At 40.2% G+C, this 19778-nt stretch overlaps 1 protein-coding gene across 2 annotated transcripts in view; it reads left to right on the top strand.

Annotated features, from left to right (window-relative positions):
• LOC116673994 (E3 ubiquitin-protein ligase Midline-1) overlaps positions 1-19778 on the top strand; it is a 51776-nt gene that overhangs the window by 871 nt on the left and 31127 nt on the right. Inside the window, exon 1 of one of the 2 annotated variants that reach the window (XM_032506453.1) lies at positions 16781-17078. The exons of the other annotated variant lie outside the window; for it this stretch is intronic. The gene's annotated coding sequence lies outside the window, so the exon portion shown is untranslated. Of the gene's footprint in view, positions 1-16780; positions 17079-19778 lie in introns of those variants that run through there. 2 annotated transcript variants of the gene reach the window in all.

Genomic DNA, 19778 nt, shown 5'->3' with positions numbered 1-19778 from the left:
TTGTTAGCAGTAACCCGCAAATACCCCGAAGGCCTTTTTTTTGTTATACCAACATATTATCCAATTTATTTTGATTTCTATGTGCACATGAGCCAAATGGACAAATTGCTTGTTTTGACTCCTGTCCGAATTATGGAAGTCAATGTTCCATATTTGAACAGGATATGTCACAAAGCTAAATCTTCTGCTCGTTATTGTAATACCAGGCTTTGGTTTGTTGGCTTCGTTAGTCTCTTTGGTGACCTCAGAGTGCTGTCGAATTCTAAGGATGCATCTTACGTTTCAGTAACAAAATAAACGTGTACATACTTTAAGGCTTGAGAGCTTTGTTCCATGAGCCATAAGAAGTTGCTAAAGCTGAATTATCTAAGCATTTGAATGCACAAGCACTCATAACGCCTTGTGGACTTATTCAGTTGTGTTTGTTCACTCAGACGCCTCCAAGTGAAGATTATTTATAAAGATTCCTCCCCAGCTTTGTTCTTCTGGGTTTTAAAAACGCAAATGTGCACTCACGTTGCAAAAATTACAAAAGTACAGTTCAACTCCGACTTCAAGAAAGTAGTTTCAATTCCTTCATGTATGCATTCATTTCTGCGAGATTTCAGCATTAAACACCCTCCCACGCTTCACTGCAAAGCAATGTGTCTAACGTGAATTGCAACTGACATGGAAAATGAATAATACAAAAAGTGTATACACTTTGTTATCAATTATGAAACACTTAATTAAGTTGCATGCCGAGCGTTGAGGTTTATGGTAAACGCACGTGTTCACACTTCCTTTTAGCAGGTTATATTTTTGAACCCCTGCCTTAAAAGTCACTGCGGACTTATTTTAGGACTGTACCGATATTCTCTTCAAAGTTTTGGTCTTTAAAGGCCGGCACGCACGCACGCGCGCACGCCCGCACGCACGCCCACACACACACATGCACGCCCACACACACGCCCACACCCACACACACACAGCTCTAAATATTGAATAATGATTTAAAATGCATTTAGCTGCTGGTGCAGGCAGTAGGATTCCTCTATGGCTGATTGAGCAGCATGAATCTAAAATGAATGAGAAACATATCTTTGCCCTGGACTAAAAACTATGTATCGTCATAAACTATTTCCCCAAAACAAACTTGTCTTTTAGACTGTATTGCAATATATGTTTAATTCATTTTGAAATGGTTTTGTGAGCAAGAAAATAAAAATATAAAAATAAGGCTCATCTTATGTAGATTAGGTTTTCAAGAGTCCTGGTAGGACATTGACCTTTTGCTTTAAATAAGGATGCAATGTTTCATCATTCACTTCTAGCCAAGCCAAGACAAACGTTTGAGGAAGAGGTTACTGCCATGGTCACGGACATAGTCGCACTTCATAACATCCCCAGTCCCTCTTTTCCCCATCATGGATTCCACACGCTCCATTCTCTTATCAGTGCTGACATGTGGAGAGGGAGGTGCACAGGGAGGTGCTGCTGAATGCAGCAGGATGTGACAGTTTTGTACCCGGAGCTCCTGGCGCTGAACTAAAATGAAATGAAGCGGTGTGTGGAGGAGGGTTAGGAGATACGGCACTAACCCAAAGCATAGATGCTAGTTCTTGGCTTGTCACAGTGAGAAGTAAATGAGTGGGAGAAATGCAAAGATAGCACCTAGATACTTAATTTAAAAGTACATGTACAGTATTGTGCCTTTTAAGGCAATCATCTTCAAGAGTATGATGTTCTGTTGCCCTAACACCACAATCAAACTACGCTCAGTGCTGTGGCATTGATCTGCGTTGTAGGCTTTTCTGGAGGTAACACTCTGTCTTAATAGCTGCTGCTAATACTAGCTACCCAATACTTTTAACTCCCCCCCCATGGCTGTTTTTATTTTTCCAGGAAAAAAATAAAACAAAGATTAAATAACTCCACGGTTATGAAATGGAACAGTTGATTTAAATATTACTTTACATAATAAAATTCTTTCCGTTTAAGAAAACAGTATGCTCAAATTATTTTTAGTTTTAACGTCTTTGCCATATTTGGAGCCCAGCAGGGTCTCGAGCTAGGAGGCCTTGGCATCAGCGGCTGCCAATGTGTCCGATTTTTTTCATGCCCAGCCAAACCCCCCACATTGTAGCCATAAAATCCCATCTCTCTGCTGTGGAGCCGAGAGCTTGGCATTCACGTTACAGCTCCCGAGCAGCCAAAGTCTGGATCATCGCCACCTTCTTGTTGAGAAAATGAGTTTGAATAGAGAGAAAGGGTGGGTGGGGGGGCTTAAATTGAAGTAGAGGTATTTTATTTGCAATGACCCCCTTTCATCCACCCTCAGGGTATTGGACTGTGTGAATAGACTGGTTTGTTCTCCGGGTGACCAAACATGGCACTTGAAGGTTTAGCCGCACAATGACAAAGTTTGAAAGAGGCAAAGAGGCTTGGTGATGAGATGGATCGTGAACTAGTCAAGTGCCCTGTTCTGTTCCGGCTCTGCTAAACACACAGCCTTGGCTCGGCTGTGTTGGCGATTCAACTTCTTTTAATACATTGTGTGCTTGTGCCTGCTACTACAGGACAATAGTCGAGTCTTACTATTGTTAAATGTGCTGGGAACCTTGTACAGAAAGCATCCCCGCTACGAGAACTCACACTCAAAGACAATCTTGAGAAAATATAATATTTCAGAGTTGCATGCAGTTTATTTGCACTAGGCAACAGCTTTTTAAACTTCTTTGCATCACAGTTCATGCAATAGCCAATCAAAATTCCAATATCATAGCACATGCCTTTCATTTGGGTAATACCTACACTGATGTGTCAAACTATTACAAGGGTCAAAGGTTAAAACATGTTCCCAAGGTGAATTTGTGTTTCCAGGGATGGCAAAGACCTGTCCAGAGTCCTGTCCTACACTGCCTCTGATTGGCTTATCCTGGTATTCTTACCATAACAATCTCACTCCTCATTTGCAAACATAACCAATCCAACCAAGTGAGGCAATCAGTACTAACCAATCAGAGGCAGAGTAGGGCAAGTCATGCCTTCGCCATCCTAGAAAATGCAAAATGTGCTTTTCCAAGAATAGAAAATCATGAAGAGTTAGTGTTTTAAAGTTTCTTTTAACCCTTGTATGGTATCCCGGTCAAATTGACCCATTTAAAATTTTTACAAGACGAAAAATTGTACAAGTTACTTTTACATTTTTTCTACCGGAAAATCAACGGCCTTACCTTATTCTCTTTGATAAACATGTATTCCTGACTCAATTCAGAAAATTATTCTGGATATGACCACTTATGTTTCTTCCAAAGTGGATTTTTAACATCAATTATAACCTTATGATAAAAAAATTAATCACACTTCCATTTTTATTGTGTTCTAGTAGAGACTTATTGCATTCCCTAAACATATGTTATCTCAGTTTTTTGAAATTGAGATAAACACAATATTTGTTAATAGATTATGATGAAATTTTATTTCAGAATTTATTCTTTAAAAACCCAAATCAGTCACGGGTCAATTTGACCCGAGGGATACAAGAGGGTCCCAAAAGTGAAAACAATACAAGGGTTAAGTTGAAATATCTAGAAAACCAGTTCGTTCTTGAGTTGCCTTAGTGTAAGGTAGCTGGTGTTGGCTTCACTTAATGACATGACATACTAAGGCTTTTTGATAAAAAGCTGTAAAACCTTTGAGGCAAGCAAGTTGAGTGTATGGCTTAAATTACAAAAGGGCATTCAGAGAGAAAACCAGCTTTACATTAAAGCAATGCAATGGACTGTGTTGGGGAGGGGGGGGGGGGGGGGGGGGGGGGGGGGGGGGGGGGCTTATTGTTTCTGGTACCTGAGAGACATCACACACAATCCAGGAAAACAGATTTGAGTGGTAGGTCTAGGATTTTGAATCAGACGCCAAAGCACTGCACAGCAACTAGAATGGTATGAGACAGGATTTTAACTCTGAAAAGTTATCACGGTTGCTAGAAATACAGTGTTCATGTTGCAAACTAATCTAGCAGCATTGTGCACTTGCACATGTTGCTGCATTGCATTACAGAAAAAAAGTATAGCCAAGTGGAATTCTTTAGCATTTCTTTGTCAGAGCCTTCTGCATTGGCATCCCTGCTGAGCTAAATCAGCGCTTACATTCAAATGGATGTATAGGTTGTGATTTTTTCCACATAGTGCTTCTCAATGTGTTTTCTGAAGCATCCATCTGTAAATTAAATCCCATTCTCTGACCTCATTTACGGAGTCACTCTCAAAACCAACTATCAGGACAGTGGCCAGACAAAATAAATTAGTTAAAATAATCAGATAAACTATGACAATGTACGTATAAGGAGTATGTAGGAAGAAAACTGCATTTACACTATTCAGATTCATTTATTTAAATTTCCCCCACAGATCTCAATGCCCCTACTGGAAAATAAAAACGCTTAATGTGAAACTGGTGCTTTGATTACTCATTATATTTCAAGTTCTGTCAAAATACAGTTATACATGTCTCAATTTCTATGACCATTTGTTGGTCATGCAATAGGAGGCTGTCCTGTATGAGTAATGTAAGGTAAAGACAATGAATCAATGAATGAATGAATGGCCAGTGGTGTCTGGATTATTGCCATTAAGGGAAATATGTTGATTTGACTGATTTATTATTTTCAATAGCTTTTGGAGTCAACACATTCTGAAAAGGGATTATCACAAGATGAGAATACAATAGAAAATACCTCCTAAATACCAGCACAAGGTAATTTGAGCAAGATCATTCTCAACCACATAATAGCTGACACTATTCGTCTCCTCTGGTTCACAAAGTCATTGCCTGTGTGTGCAGCTTATTATGCCATTTATTAAGGCTGCAGCATTGTGTGCATACTGCTGCCTGCATTAATTGGCTTTGATTAGCTGAAAATCAGAGTCAATGTCTGGCCTACAAGCAAAAGTGGATCGATGTGTCCTTGTGGAGAATTTATAAACTGGGAGAACAGTGTTGGGACAGCTGTTCCCAGAGCTGGAAAAGTGGAGTTCTATGTTTCAAATGTGGCTAGAAATGAGCACTTTTATCACTGTATCATAATATTACATCATGTTCCCCCATGTGATTCCAGGAAAAGATGCTTTATAATTATGGGGAGCAGGTTTTTTTCAGATGCAGTGTTGTGATTTGTAACCAAAACCGCAAAGCATACCAGCAGGCTTTCATTCATTACAACTATGAATGTTGGGGTAACAAAAATTCAAGCTGTGCTTTGACTTTCTCGGCTCCAGTGGGAGAAAATAAAAATCTGATCTGTCTAAAAACAACAAGACAGGAAAAATTAGAACTATAACTGCCAACGGAATGGAGCACTGCCACCATTAAATCCCCCAGAAAGCTAAACATTGTAGTGCACCCAGAAAACAGTCTTAGTCAGCATGTACAAATATTATTACCAAGACAACCAATATAAGAATGGCAGCAAAATAGTATATTGTCCAAACACAAATCCAATGTGGAGGCTTGTAAAATACAAAGTGCACAGGCCAGGCTTTAAACAACGACTGGAGTCGCGTGCCGTCTGAACAAAGCAAAGCAGTCTAATAGATGTTTACTGAGATATGATCACTTTTGGTCCACATCAGTTGGGAGGGAAAACCACAGAAGGAATGTGTCTAGTCAACAGGATCAGTCACTTAGAAACCACACTGTTATGGAAAATTGTGCACAAACGCAGTGCTAAAGGGAGCTTTCATTTAATTATCTTGAAGGATAATTCAACTATTTAAGTGCCATCTGAACTGCAATAGCATCACAAATTATATTGCATTGGCCAATTTGGGGCGCTACCAACAAATACAAATATCCTTCAAAACGTATAAACATTGTTCTAACTTCTGTTACTAAGTAGATTGGGCCAATTATCAGTAAATCTTCCTTAAGGAAGAATTTCAGGTAGTAGTAAAGGATCTGAATACTTCTTCCACCAGTGCATATTTCTATGATTTAATAGATCATCCCTCCAGATGAGGCGTTCCTGTGTGGGAACAGCGTGGGACAGCTAGTTCTCCTCACCATGAAAAGCTGTAAGCCAAATAGCTTTCACTGTGCAACCCGATTTGTTTTATTTTGGACAGCTCAGCTTTAGTCATGGAGATGCATAAGCCTCTCTTTGAGTTGTCCTGTATTTATATTGACCAATTCTTCCATTGCTTGGTATGATAGTCATTATTCCTGATCACTGTGCATCTGCAAAACTTGCGCCAACAAAGCGTGTTGTGGTACATGTTGTGGTATATCGACAACAGGAAAACCTTAGATGCTGCGATGACTCTAACTGGGGTGAAATGTACAGTAAAAAGTAGTAAAAAGGAACCAAGTTTAGCTTATGGGCCACTGTTCTAGCATATCATTTTGTCAAATCACAATTCAGTTTTGGCCTCTTCAACTTGATGCGTGTTAAATAGGAGGCGGTGCTTTCCAAGGAAGGTTCAAACATTTAAACAAAACCACATTGTTCGGAACAGATTCTTTCGAGCAAACAGACAACGTTTGCTGAGATGTATGACACTGGGCAGAGGGAGAGAAATGCAATATCACAAATGGCCAATTATGGATTGCCTTGTTTGTTTTGGGCACACGCTGTGGGGGGTTTATTGATCAATCTCTGAGGTCAATGCGTGTGCGAGTGTGTGTGTGTGTGTGGCAGGCAGTATTTATCTGTGCTGATGTTAGAAGAATAGAGACCAAGCGATGGCTCAGCCTGAGGGGACAGCTCAAGCTCAATCTTGAAACAAGACATGTAGCAAAGGCATGCGGCCACGTTGGAAGCAAATGTCATTCACTTTAAGAAGCATTGTCCTCTGGGATGCACCTCTGAAGGCTAGCACATCTACCTGTGTATGGCTGCCTGTCTAAATACTGCATTAGAAGTGACATAGATATTTGTATCTGCCTCTTGTACCTCCTGTATTTGTTTCTTTTAAATTTTATTTGTGAGTAACAACATGTAAGATTCAGAATGGAAACCCTGCTCTTAATGTTGCACTTCCTACACTGTAAAAACAAAAAAAAATGCTGTCAGTGAAGATAACCCGGGCAGCAACAACTGTATCCGCCCCCATCAACATACTGTAAATGGCAAAACAAATTAGGAATATGTACATTTCCATAGGAGACAGAGTTGCATTAGCAGATATTCCTACAGTATGGGTGTGAAGATCATTTCCATTGCCTTGCTGTTGCATCAATCATCATGTATCAAACAGGTACATTGATAGCTGCATGCCCTACTTCTGTCATTCAAATACTGAAAGGGTATGAATAGAAAAAAAAAGAAAAAAATCACTGAGCTTCTTTAAAGAGTGTTTCATGACATTAGCACTAGCCAATCTTGATAGACAAACTCACATTAATGTGGAGTAACTATCAATAAATTTGAGAGTGATTGCAGGTTCCAGTCTTGGGTTTTGAGACAACCCCTTTATTTACATTTGGATCACGGACACCTTTAAGTAAGCCCTAACCCTAATAAAATGTATGCTTTATTAAAATCACAGCTAAGACCAATAGACATTATAAATAATTCAAACCATTAATGATCCAACTGAGACCATCGTTTATTCCATTTATAATTCATGGCTGTCTTCTACTGTAGTCACGCTGCCATCACACTGTACGAAGCCCCCTCCCCATCTTCATACAAAATGCATGTCATTTAATTAATATTCCCACTTTCGATTCCTCTTTCAAAGTCATCTGTAGCTAACGTCTGATTCTTTCCCTGGCCACAGATAAGCTTTTTATATTCACTATGAGCAAAGTGAGATGTTCCCACATTCTACTTTTTATGTGTGCACTCTCCCTGTCACAAGTTATGGCAGGCCCATAAATCTACACACACACACACACACACACAGACACACACACACAGACACAGACAGACACACACACACACACACACACACACACACACACACACACACACAGAAACTGACTTTCACTTATAACTTATTCAAGCTTCATGCTGTCATTCGGCACACCTGGGAAAAAGTCAATTTTTTTTCACCGTGGGAATGCTTATCTAAAGCAGCAGCATATGACTTTAAAATAACAACTTGCTTTTCAAACATCGTCACATAGTATTTTCTATTACCTCCTCCATAGCTACAAATGACAGATTTGTGCTTCCCAAACTGCGGAACGTTAGTATTAATGCATTTTTGTGCCCACAATAGTAATGTGTGTCCCAGGTGGAGCGGTTTCAGGCTCGGCTGATTGTATCATTGGCACTGGATTGGAGAGATTCAGCCTCAAAGGTCACCAGTGCTGCTATGTGATGCCAACTTCCAGTTAGCCTATCGGGTTATTTCATGGGCTTGTTAATTGCTGCATTCATTTTACTTCAGCTATTATACCGGTTCAAGGTAAAGCACTTTTCTTTTTTCTTTATTAGGACTGATTATACTGAAAGGCAATGCTTGTTAGCTGTCCTTTATAAATAAGCTTGTGAGACCAAATGAAGGGTTATACAACTTCCTGGGACAAATGGTGACGTGATAGGGGGTGAAATACAAGCGGAGCATTGTGGCGAGATACATCAATGTACTAATTGGATGGCTTCATATTGAACATAACGAGGACAGCAGTTTGAATATGACTGTACTTCAGAGGAGAATATAAGGACTTAGTGATCTTCCTTTCTCCCATGAACTCTACATATATTTTAAATTAGATTTGCTTTTACCCCAGGCTCAAAGGAAGAGAAGTGAAGAGAATTTCCTATGGCTCATCACACCCTTATTTCACTCAATACAACAAGGCAGCTATACTGCACTTTACTCCGTGTGAGAATTTTAATAGATAATGTAGTGACGCCTGAAATAGCACATTAGCTGGGAGACTCAGCCGTGTGTGACAGTGACCGCCTGAGAGCCTGTTACACTACTCATGTGGTGCATGGTAACCAGTGACTTATTACATGCAGCGGATGTGCAATTGCATTTTGTTAATTAAACTTGGCCACTTGAGGCTATACCCCGAACAATAAAAGGTTATTTAAGGCAGATACCAATACGGATATTTGGTTTTTGAAAAATCCGATATGCAGATATATCGGCCGACATATATAAAAAAAAAAAAAAAAAAAAAAAAAAAAAAAAAAAAAAAAAAAAAAAATCCAGAAACGCGTTGCAAAACAGATTTCCCTAACATTAGTTATTTGTAGTTTTTTATAAGTTCTCACTAAAATAATATGAAGATTTGTTTTGTCACAACAGAACAGAGGAACATCAAATATATATTAAAGTTCTGATAATTAAAATGTATAAAAACAAGCTTAAGATATAAACTTAAAGTCCTTTAAACAAAAACACATTAACAAAAAAAAAATCAAGTGTTGCCAACAGGGTCATTTTTATATTCATTTAAGATGAAAATAAAAAAAGAATTTAAAAAAAAGCCTAATATTGATCAATAGTATTGGCCCGCTGATATAATCGGTCGGACTTGAGGCTGCTTTCAAAAATGTAATATGCCCAACTTTACAGCAGAAATAAACACGTTTAAAGGCTGGTGCAAAAATTTGTTTTGGCCTCTATAGTTAATTTCACCCTTCAAGACAACTACCAGTTTATGTGGGTTCATTTTATAACACCCATTCAAATTTCAATAAGTAGGTGCTGCTTTGAGTGAAAGTTAGATGCCATGACAGCAGGCGAGTTAGGTGATGTCAGGTACTGCCACGAGGAGCCATGCACCTTTAGTTTCTTCAGAAACCTATGGGTGACGCCATGGACTATACGTCCATATTTTATAAAGTCTATGATTTTGATGCTTCACTGCATATCAAAATCGGGTCATCAGCTTTATTGACCTTAATACAGAGCTTTAGCATTGTTTGGACCCTTTACAAACAACAGACAGGCCAGGTAATTTAGACTGATTAGTAGGTCTGGGTATCCGCTGATATGGTACTGTATTAATACCACCCACACCAAAATGAAAAAAAAAAAAAAAGACATCTTAATGTAAGAAATAAAACTTTTTTCTACAACCGTTTGTTATTAATGTTTCAATCGCTGATGTGGAAGAGCATGAGATGCAGTTGAACGCTCCAGAAAAGCTAGCAGGCTTTTGTTAACTCTTGAAAGCATTTTTCTTAGAACAAGTGATGATTTTGAGTCTTTTTGGGGATTATGTCGAGTCGCCATGGTGTGCCAGCTGGTGTTGGTTCGTGTCGAGGGCGAGCAGCTAGGACGTGACTCTTCCGTGACAGTTTTAGGACACTGTTTTAGGCCTGCTGGGAGCTAATGATGATGCTGCCTGACACCCATATATTTGTATGTGCGTGTCCATCTGTGTGTATGTTTCTCAGTATGTGCGCCCTTGCATGCACGGATTTGTGTGTGCGCTTTCGGGCATTTAAGTGTCTGTGTGCTTGACTGTGTATGGGTCTATTTGCATTGATGATGTCGAACTGAATTTCTTTGGTGTAACAGAGAATGCCCTTAAGCCTTTGCTGCTTGTGACTGCGTCAGATTCAGGCAATGGATCTACATGCGTGCGTCTGTGTGAATGCATAATGTACAAAAATTGCTCCTGGATGCTCTGAATTTGATCTATAATCTGACAAAGAATGCCCTTTCTTGCTTTATGTCCTTGGATGTTTTTAATGGCATCCACTTTGTCATGGTCGAAAGGAGCAGGCAGGGTAAAGATGTTTACGACTACGTTTGAGTCAGAGTTTTTTTATTACTCACTCTGATCTCAGTTGCCTCACGTTCCTCGTTAGATATTCACAAGCAGCAGTGAATCAAAATATTTCTGTTGATCGGCAGACTGGTTTAATTCCCTCGCAATGGCATTTGAACTGATGTTCGCAGTGTTCCGTGTCCGTTTAAAAAAAAAAAAAACATTTAAAGAATCTTATGGCCTGAAAACTTTTCAAGCACCGGAGGGAATGTTTCTGACAGTTCAAGGACATGATTACACACACACACACACACACACACACAAACACACACACACACACACACACACACACACACACACACACACACACACACACACACACACACACACACACACACACACACACACACACACACACACACACACACTTCGGGATTACTGTTTTCCAAATATTGAATCATCAGTGATAATGAGTCTCAGACTCAGTGGGCATATTTAAAAAAGCAAAAAAAAAAAAGAAAAAAGGGTCAGTTCACCCAAACTACAAAATGAAGATCCTAGACAACACTGCATACCAAACAAATCTATTTAAATCTATTTAAGAGAAAATAGTGCAGCTACCTTTACGGTTTATTACTTAGACTTCTTTGTCTCTCTTTATCTCTCTTGCTCTCCCCATCACACTCCATCTCTCTTAATCTAGCTCCCCCTCCCATCTTAAAATCTGTTTTCGTGGGCCTCTCTTTGTATTAGTTTCTCTCTGATTAGATCAGTTCATTCACAGATGTCACTTGACAGAGACAGATAGCTCCCAGACTCACCAACAGAATCTTCTCAACTAAACCCAAACTGCTTCTTTCCTACTTTCTTTTCTGTGCTCGGCTGGTACCAGCCGTCCATCTTCCCCTTGCTGATTAAAGCGAGCGCTTTACAGCCCGCATGTGAACTCATTTAGAAGGCCAGAGGTCAGTTTGAGGTGAAATGCGTTTTTCCCAAAAGGGGCCTTAGCTGTAATTACAGAACTGCTTCACAAAATGGTCACAATTTCACACAATTTCTTAAGGGCCGGGGTGAGACCCGACCACACTCCGTGGCAATTGTATGTCAGCCGTACAGAATATCTTCTAGCCTCACATGAGTCACGCAATATGAATGTATATCTAATGTACTGTCTAAGATAGTGATCAGTAACTAGGCATGGTTTTAAGAATCTGTATATCAAAGTCATAAAGATGCCTCTGGAAGACAATATGCAGATGGAGCTCATGGTTGTTTAACTGTAAAATATGTGGCCGTTTGGATTAAAGGATGCAGATTTTGCCTAGATTGAGACCCCTTTAAGTGTCCATCTGCACATGTTTTAAGTAAATCCTGCAAATCCCAGACTACCCACAGCGTTAGTGCCCTCTGCAAAGGTCTTGGTTGTAACCTCGTCGTGCTTTATCCCCGTAATGGTCTCACCCCGAGAGAGGAGACGGTCTCCACCGCATTCCGCACATTCCTGGTTGTTAAAAATAAGACCTCTAAACTCAGTAAAAGCCAGCTTTCCTAAATTCAAAGAGCTGTCATGGAAATGTAGGAAAATGGAAAGGGCAAGAGAAGTTTTCTCCCCCTACATTTCATAAATAAATGTAGAAGCTGAGGTATAAAGAAAACAATTAAAAAAACATGTTTAAAGACATTTTACTAGCTTTATTGTCAAAGCATCTTTTATCTTCTTTTTGCTTGATTTCTTTGGTGCCATTTAAAAGTGACAATAAAACCTGAGTAAAATCAAAATATGCAAAATAACTGCATTGGATACACAAACACCTTGAGGGATAGTTTCTTAAGAGCAAAAGCAGTGTCATCATCTCTTTTGGTTGTATTTCTGTGCAGGAATCTTAAAAGATGTCCATTGTGCGTGTTAAATTAGGATTCTGAACTCACTACCCCCATCTCTACTTGCACAATGTCATTTGGAGCCCAATCGTAATATCACCAGTGGCAAGACAGGAACATGTAGTTCAAGGTGAAAAACTTGACTTTGCGGTGCTGACAAAGCCTCAGCTACAGTTTTTTCTCAGCTGAAAGACTTGAATGAACGAAGAGGCCTTGGGTCTGTGCGCTTTAATTCTGAAGAGTGCCGTTGGATAACTTCCAAGGGGAGAAAAAAAACAACTTTCAAATGCAAGGACTGTGCAGTATCTCCATCTACATTCTGGCATCAATGAAATAACATGAGCCTGTATTCTCCACAACGGTCTCCCTGCAGGCTAAACTATAAATAAAATACAAAAAATTCCTTTTTTTACGGTGGTCCGCATAAAAAGCACCATATTGCATTATGTTGAGCTTTATTTGTATGTGATTTCTAAATTTTTGCATTAAAATGCTGACACAAAGTAACAGTAGAGCTTGTTGGATGGTGGGACAGTTGTTGCCACATCTATAAATCAATAATTTCTGTATTCAACATTTGCCCTCATCAGCATTGATTGGCTAGTCGTGTGGAGGTGAGAAATTAAGCAGGGTTACAGGATCTCTCTGAACGTGCGTGCCATTATCTCCATATTTAATAAATAATTGCACCTTGTCTTTCACTGTGACTGGCAGCTTTTCACTGCAATTTTGAGTGTGGCCATTCAGAGCAGGTACAACCTCTCCCTTCATGTGGCTGGAGCTATCCCTTCATAGATAGAGATTTATTTTCTCTTCTTAACTTATTATTTTTGTTATATTTGAAAAGCAAGCTTCGGCATGATAATCAAACTACCAACCCTAAATCATTTGTTATGCTCACAAATCCAGCCTTTTAGCAGACTAGCATTATTAACTCTAACAATAGTTGTTGTAGTTTGACTGGCTTCGGAAGAGATGAGGGGAAGAGGTGACTTTCAAAGCATGTTGTAAAAGAATGGGTAAAATTTTGATTGTTTCCTTTTCAAGCAAATTTAAATTGTCTCAATCTACTGGTAGCTAGGTGGAGTCTTACTCACATGCTTGAAAGTGTGGTTCAGACATACATTCTGATTTCACAACGCAACAACATACATATATACTGTATGGATACACAGTACATATTCAACATATTCACTCTCAGTATGAAAAAATATTTCTCTACATTGACGTCAATGCACTGTATGTATGTAATGTATGTGCCCTATATTTTTCTTCTTGCTGGGGTGATTGAACACTTAATATCTTGGGGGACTAGTAGTGTTGAGGAAGTTAGCGGTATTGCTCTTGCTGGGAACTGACCCAAGATGGAAACTCTTTTCCTGTCCTTTTCCAGGGAAGCATTGTTAAGGAGCTGCCTCAGCCCGACTGATCCCACTCCAACCGCCAGAAACACACACAGCCACAATCCCCACAACAGCACAAACGTCCAAACGCTGTTCGTGGACACACACGCAGGGTAGTAACCATCCACCACAAAAAAAGCTGTATATGAAACATGCCATCCCAACCCTGCCTGCTAATGGCCATGTAGCACATTATGGTATTTGTTTAGGTATAACATGCCTCCATGATCAGTGAAATTGAATTTTCTAAATTCAGGGAAGATGTTTGTGTCAAGACCCTTCACTGCATTCACCCAACAACATCCATTTGATATATCAGAGTCAAATTGGTGAAAGAACATTTGAAACTGAACTTACAGGAATTCCAAAACACTTTATCTAATTGAAATGTCTGTCAGCGCTTGGTTTTTCAGTGGTGCATTCAATTTTGGACACGCTTTCTGGGACTTATCAGACCCAAACAAACAGTTCCATTTGATGTACAAAACACAATTTGGGGCCAAAAGGCCATTTCTGGCTCTAGGATCATGCAGTCCTGGATACAGGAAGGAATTTAACCCATAGCTCTTTGCAAACAGGACTTACTCCCTTAGGGCAGAATGTTAGGGATTATTTGGGATATAGCAACCATTGAGCAGCTGGCTTAAAGCTTTCACATCGACTGTAAAGTTCTGAAAAAATGTTTGGGGATGATGATTTTTTCCCCCTCTTTCGGTTATGTACAATTGGCAGGACTAAGAGCACCATCCACAGTGAATAAGATATGACTGGGAGGTACGCAATGGGACGGCAGATGCCTGCTAAGGATTTCTGATCAAAGATTGCCTCGTATGGGATGGTAAATGACTGATTTGAGATTAATTTAAGCTTCTTTCCTTGTGGGCCGCATAAAAATGGGGGTTGTTTTTTATGAGTAGCAGCCAAAACAGCTGAAGTTGCAAGGTAGAGACAGCTGGGAGACATTAAAAGTTCCAAAGGTTAAATTGCTGCTGAGGACGTGTCATGGATACAGAATTGGAGACAGATGAATGTTTTTAATTAGTAAATAACAGTTGCAAAGCACTAACTCCATCAGTATGACGACGACTCAAATATTCACCATCTTCGCTTTGAGTTTCTCTAACAGAAAGGTTGTTTTCACACACTCATTAATTGCAATCAGATCTATGTTGCCGTTTTTCTTTTGGTCTAATTGGTGTTCTTTCCATGTCGATGTCATGTGACATGGATGGCAGAGATTCCCAGTCAGATGCATTTCAGCTTTAAAAACAAGTTTCTTGGTTGTAAAAACATGTCTGTTCGCACTTCTTAAGCCGAAACCAGTAATTACAATTACTCCAATAAAACATGAATGCAACATTCTACTCTCATAGATGTTTTAAATAACAAAAAAAAAAAAAAAATCTTATGGCAGCCATACTCACATTCTTTGTATGCTTTTAATGTAAAACATCTGCAGTAACAAAACAACTGAGTAGAAATGACTTGAATTAAGTGTGATGAGTAGGCTATGACATGACCATGTTTTGGGATTGTTTGAGTTAGTGCATTATGCTACATCAACCATGTCAGTTGTGAGAATGCAGAGGCCTGTACTGCAAAACAAGATGACCATGCCCTGGATTTCTTTCAGTAACCCAGCCTCACCTAACAACCGCGGTTGTACATATGCCATGTCACGGCGGTTAACAGCTTGTTCAATCAACCCAGGCTTTGCCAATCAAATAAAAGATATACATGTGAACATTATAACACTTGTATTTTCCATAAACTGTCGTTGCTTTAGCCTATTATTTCAGTTGCAACCCCGGCAGTGGTAATCGATTCATGAGAAAACATAATTTAAACCGATGTGTGCATTGACAACTTGTCGGTGATTGGCTGGAGTGATTTGTTGTATTTTGGTGCCCGTCCTGTGCCCCTACTGTTTGTTTGACGTTACACCCCGTGTGGTCTCCTGAGACCGGGCTTTTCTACAGAGTATTCAGGGGGCCGGCAGCTAGCGGCTCAAGAAGAGGTGCCTACACTTTGAGACAAAAATAAAATCGCACTGAAACCATGCAAGAACTCGTACTGCACTTTTTAAGTAGTCGTCACATAAACCATTTGCTTATGGACCTTCCATTCAATAAAATTGTCCCACGCTCAGTTCTAAAAAAATGGAAACATGGTTTTAATGTGGGTAAAGAACACTGAGCAGAGTGATTACAAACTGCTAACAGCACACAAGAGAGATGTGCATTGGCGGGGAAAAGTTTCAACAAAAAGGAGATTGTACCCAAAAAGGAAATACATGCTTGACTTTGTCATACAGACTTCAATTGAATGGGAGACAGAGCAAATACTCAAAGGACGTAAGTTAAATGCGACTGCGTATTTGGGGACTGGCGTGACTTCATTTGTTCATGCTGGGCGCAAGACACAACTTGGCTATTAATTGAACACAAGATTTGAGAAAAACAATGGTAGAAAGGTGTAAATATCCCAGCGAGGTCCTTTTACTCCAGTGCAAGATGTAACTTGGCTTTAGACTGCCTGCATGTGGACACACATATCCACATACGAGTTTGCATGCAAGCGAGCATATGTGCGAGAACAAGTACACATGCACACAAACGCACAGATATGACACATCTGACTGCACACACACACTTGCACACAGCCGGCCCGGACTCCACCCCCCCTTGTTCAGTGATTGGCCTACTTAGAGGCAGGGCAGCCCACTGGTAGATTTGAATACAGGGTAACAGAGAGGAGGGATGGACGGAGAGGAAGAGGAGGGGAAGGGGAGATTGAGAGGAGGGCGGTGCACTAGTTTGTCCCCTGCTCTCTTTCTCTCACTCCCTCTCTCTCTCTCTCTCTCTCTCTCTCTCTGCTGGGTCAGGATGGAAAGGCTTACACAGGCAGGGGAGGAAACATGTCATGAGAGGTGATGACACAGCCACGGAGACATATCCACATCCTCACTGACTCCCAAGTTCGCTGCATGCCACCACTGCCGTCGCTTCTGCTGCTGGTAGCGCGTCCCACAGAGGAGAGAGAGAGCCAAAGATAGCCGCCACTCTCTCCCCACCTCTCTCTCTTCCTCTCTTTTTCACTTTATTTGTGGATGATGGGATTTTAATCATGTGGAAGGTAAGAGGAGTGGAGGAGCTTGTTTTGTTTGGTTATTCAGACTATTATGGGGGGAAGGAGGGGAGGGGGAAGGCTGTCTCTGTGGGATTTTGCGTTCCTCTTAGTTTACTTAAGTCTACAAGTCCCTGGGGGATTCCCGTATGCTTTCACCCTCCATCTCAGCTCAGATTGTATTCTCAGTGGAAATGAGGAGTGGAAGCGTTGAGTGCCAGCCTTACTGGAATGATAATGATAGAGCGGTGGGTTCAGGACTCAGCCAATGAGTGCTGTGGAGCCATCTGTATCGTGGTCTAGAAGAAACTTCAGCAGGAACAGTTGATGAATTCACATTTATAACAAGGTGTTTGTTTTTAATGTGGAGTAAATAATTACGAATGAGCTCCGATTGCTATAAATGCATCATTTGAGTTCTGAGGCAGCTTTACAAAAACTTTCATTTTGTGTTATATTTTCCATGTTTAGCCCCTAAAACATGCCATCAACAACAGATTTTGTGAAATGGTTACATTCTTTTATGAAATTTGAATCTTTTCTCTCTTCTCTTTTTGATTCTTAAGAGGTGAATATCAACACATTAAATTGTGTGTGTTTGTATATGTGTGTCTGTGTGTGTGTGTGTGTGTCTTTGTGTGTGTGGTTGGAGTGACGTTGCATGTGAGAGTCTGTTTTGTGTGACCCAATTTCAAAGAGCCGCTGTGTGTTGGTAGTTGCTTAAAGCCCAAGATACAAAAAGACAGGAGACAGTGCCTTAAGGCATGCTTAAAATGTGTGTGTACTTGAGTGCTGTGCGAGTGTGTGTGAATATAAAACGGCTTTAAAAAGGTCCTGAATGGGCTTTCTTACACTTAAGAGGGAGGAAGTCTAATAGTTCTATGGGAGAGGACCCATTTAGCTGGATGGTTTACTTGAATGCAAAAACTTCTATACACAGATTATACATCGGTGCTTGCTGTACACTCTGCATGTTATTCGTCATGTACAAGTGTGTGCTTTACTGAAACTTTCCAGAGGTCAGGTTATTCAATTTGATAGCATCTTCTGTGTGCTGAGACATGTTAACAGTATCTGAGCATGGGCGTTTGCATGTGCAATTGTGTGCGTGTGTGGGTGTGGTTGTGTGTATGTGTCTCGTGGGTGCCGGAGCGTGTGTGAGACCGACAGCTGGCTGCCACAGGCTCAATGCTACGACTAATACTTCTCACCTGCTATGGGGTCACAGGGATCAAGGAAATCCAGGTTCAGTTTTTTGATCTGTTCAAAAGTGGGAAACTTAAGGAACCAAGTCTGCTACACTGTAACTCCAGTTTAAAGTACTACATTAAGGAATTATATGTGCAACTTTGACCTAAGCAAGGCCAATGCATTAAATAGAAGCATGTGCGACTTCTGTGGCAGCTTTCTTTGATTTTGCTCCCAATAAAGAACATTTTTGTACTAAGTTTTTGAAAAGTCTTGTAGAATACTATCAGATGTGACCTACAGTACTGTGACTGTGAAGATCATTTACTCAAAATAAAATAAAAAAACAAAACTCAAACGTATCCATAAAAGTTTAAATTTCAGTCCATAAAAAGTTTGCCATATTTCACATCTGCTTTGACAAATAGAGACTAGGAAGTACAAAACAGCTTTGTCTGATGTTTGGTTTGTAGTTGTCACGATGCCGACCAATACAGCAACAATAGTATTGTTGCTGTTTCTTTTCCTGCCCCCCCCCAACACATTTCTGTGGCATTGTCAGCCTGGGCGGGCTGGAGAAAAGCATCCTAGCTCTCAGATCCTTCTGGGTTTGTTTTTTCCACCTGAAGATTGACAGACAAATATAGAAAAGGCCGTGTGGTCATTTCATTTCCTGCGTGAGGCACATCTGCCACTTTGTTTACACTTGGTAGGAGGGAAAGGTGCACTCTTTTTGCTTGGAATGTTGCTTTAATTCACACGGGGGAAAAAAGAACTTCTGTTGCTGGTTGCTGATAGCATTAGCCACCTACGTTGCCCCCTAAATATCCTTTTATCTCACCAGCGTGTACCTTACATGATGAAATGGGGAGGGTGTAACTCAGTAGACCCTTATCTCTCTCTAATTGGTTAATCTGATCTTCAAAGTGTCAGCAGTCTCCCACTTGAGGGGAATACTGCTAATTGCTATCGAAACATCCCAAAAAAAAAAAAAAAAGGACAAAGACAGACTGGAATACTTTTTTTTCCCACTCATCCTCCCCCCATTTCCACTCCAGTTCAGCTCATTTTATTCACCCTAGTGCGTTTTTTAATCATCAACCGAATAAGATGAGAGTGCAATGTTGCCATGGAAACTTGACAAGGAGTACAAACGGTTCAGTGAGACTTCACAGCTTGTGTAGTCCTGTGGAGAGGATAAGTGGTTCCTCAAACTTTTCTTTTTGCTGTTGTCAGAAGCCTCTACAGCAGGTTGCCTTACACATTTCCAGTGTGGTATTGCCCAAAACGTAACTTTTGAACTATAAATATAAAATAAGTTCGTCCAGTTTGCGTTGCGTGCAATTTTTTTTTTTTTAGCTTAATATTTACCTTAACCGAACAGCTTCGGAGTCATTGGAATGGTTATATGACTTTTTCGAGTTGAATGGTGGTTGTCTTTTTTTTACATTCCTTCCCTTCAGATTCAATGTAAACACTAATCATGTCAAGTCTCTGCTCTGAAAAGTCAATCTCCCAAAA

The sequence above is a fragment of the Etheostoma spectabile genome, chromosome 24 (genome assembly GCF_008692095.1).
Source record: "Etheostoma spectabile isolate EspeVRDwgs_2016 chromosome 24, UIUC_Espe_1.0, whole genome shotgun sequence".
In the NCBI taxonomy this organism is placed as follows: Eukaryota; Metazoa; Chordata; class Actinopteri; order Perciformes; family Percidae; genus Etheostoma; species Etheostoma spectabile.
Note: the sequence above shows the minus strand (reverse complement) of the source record. Positions and strands in the feature narration are given on the sequence as shown.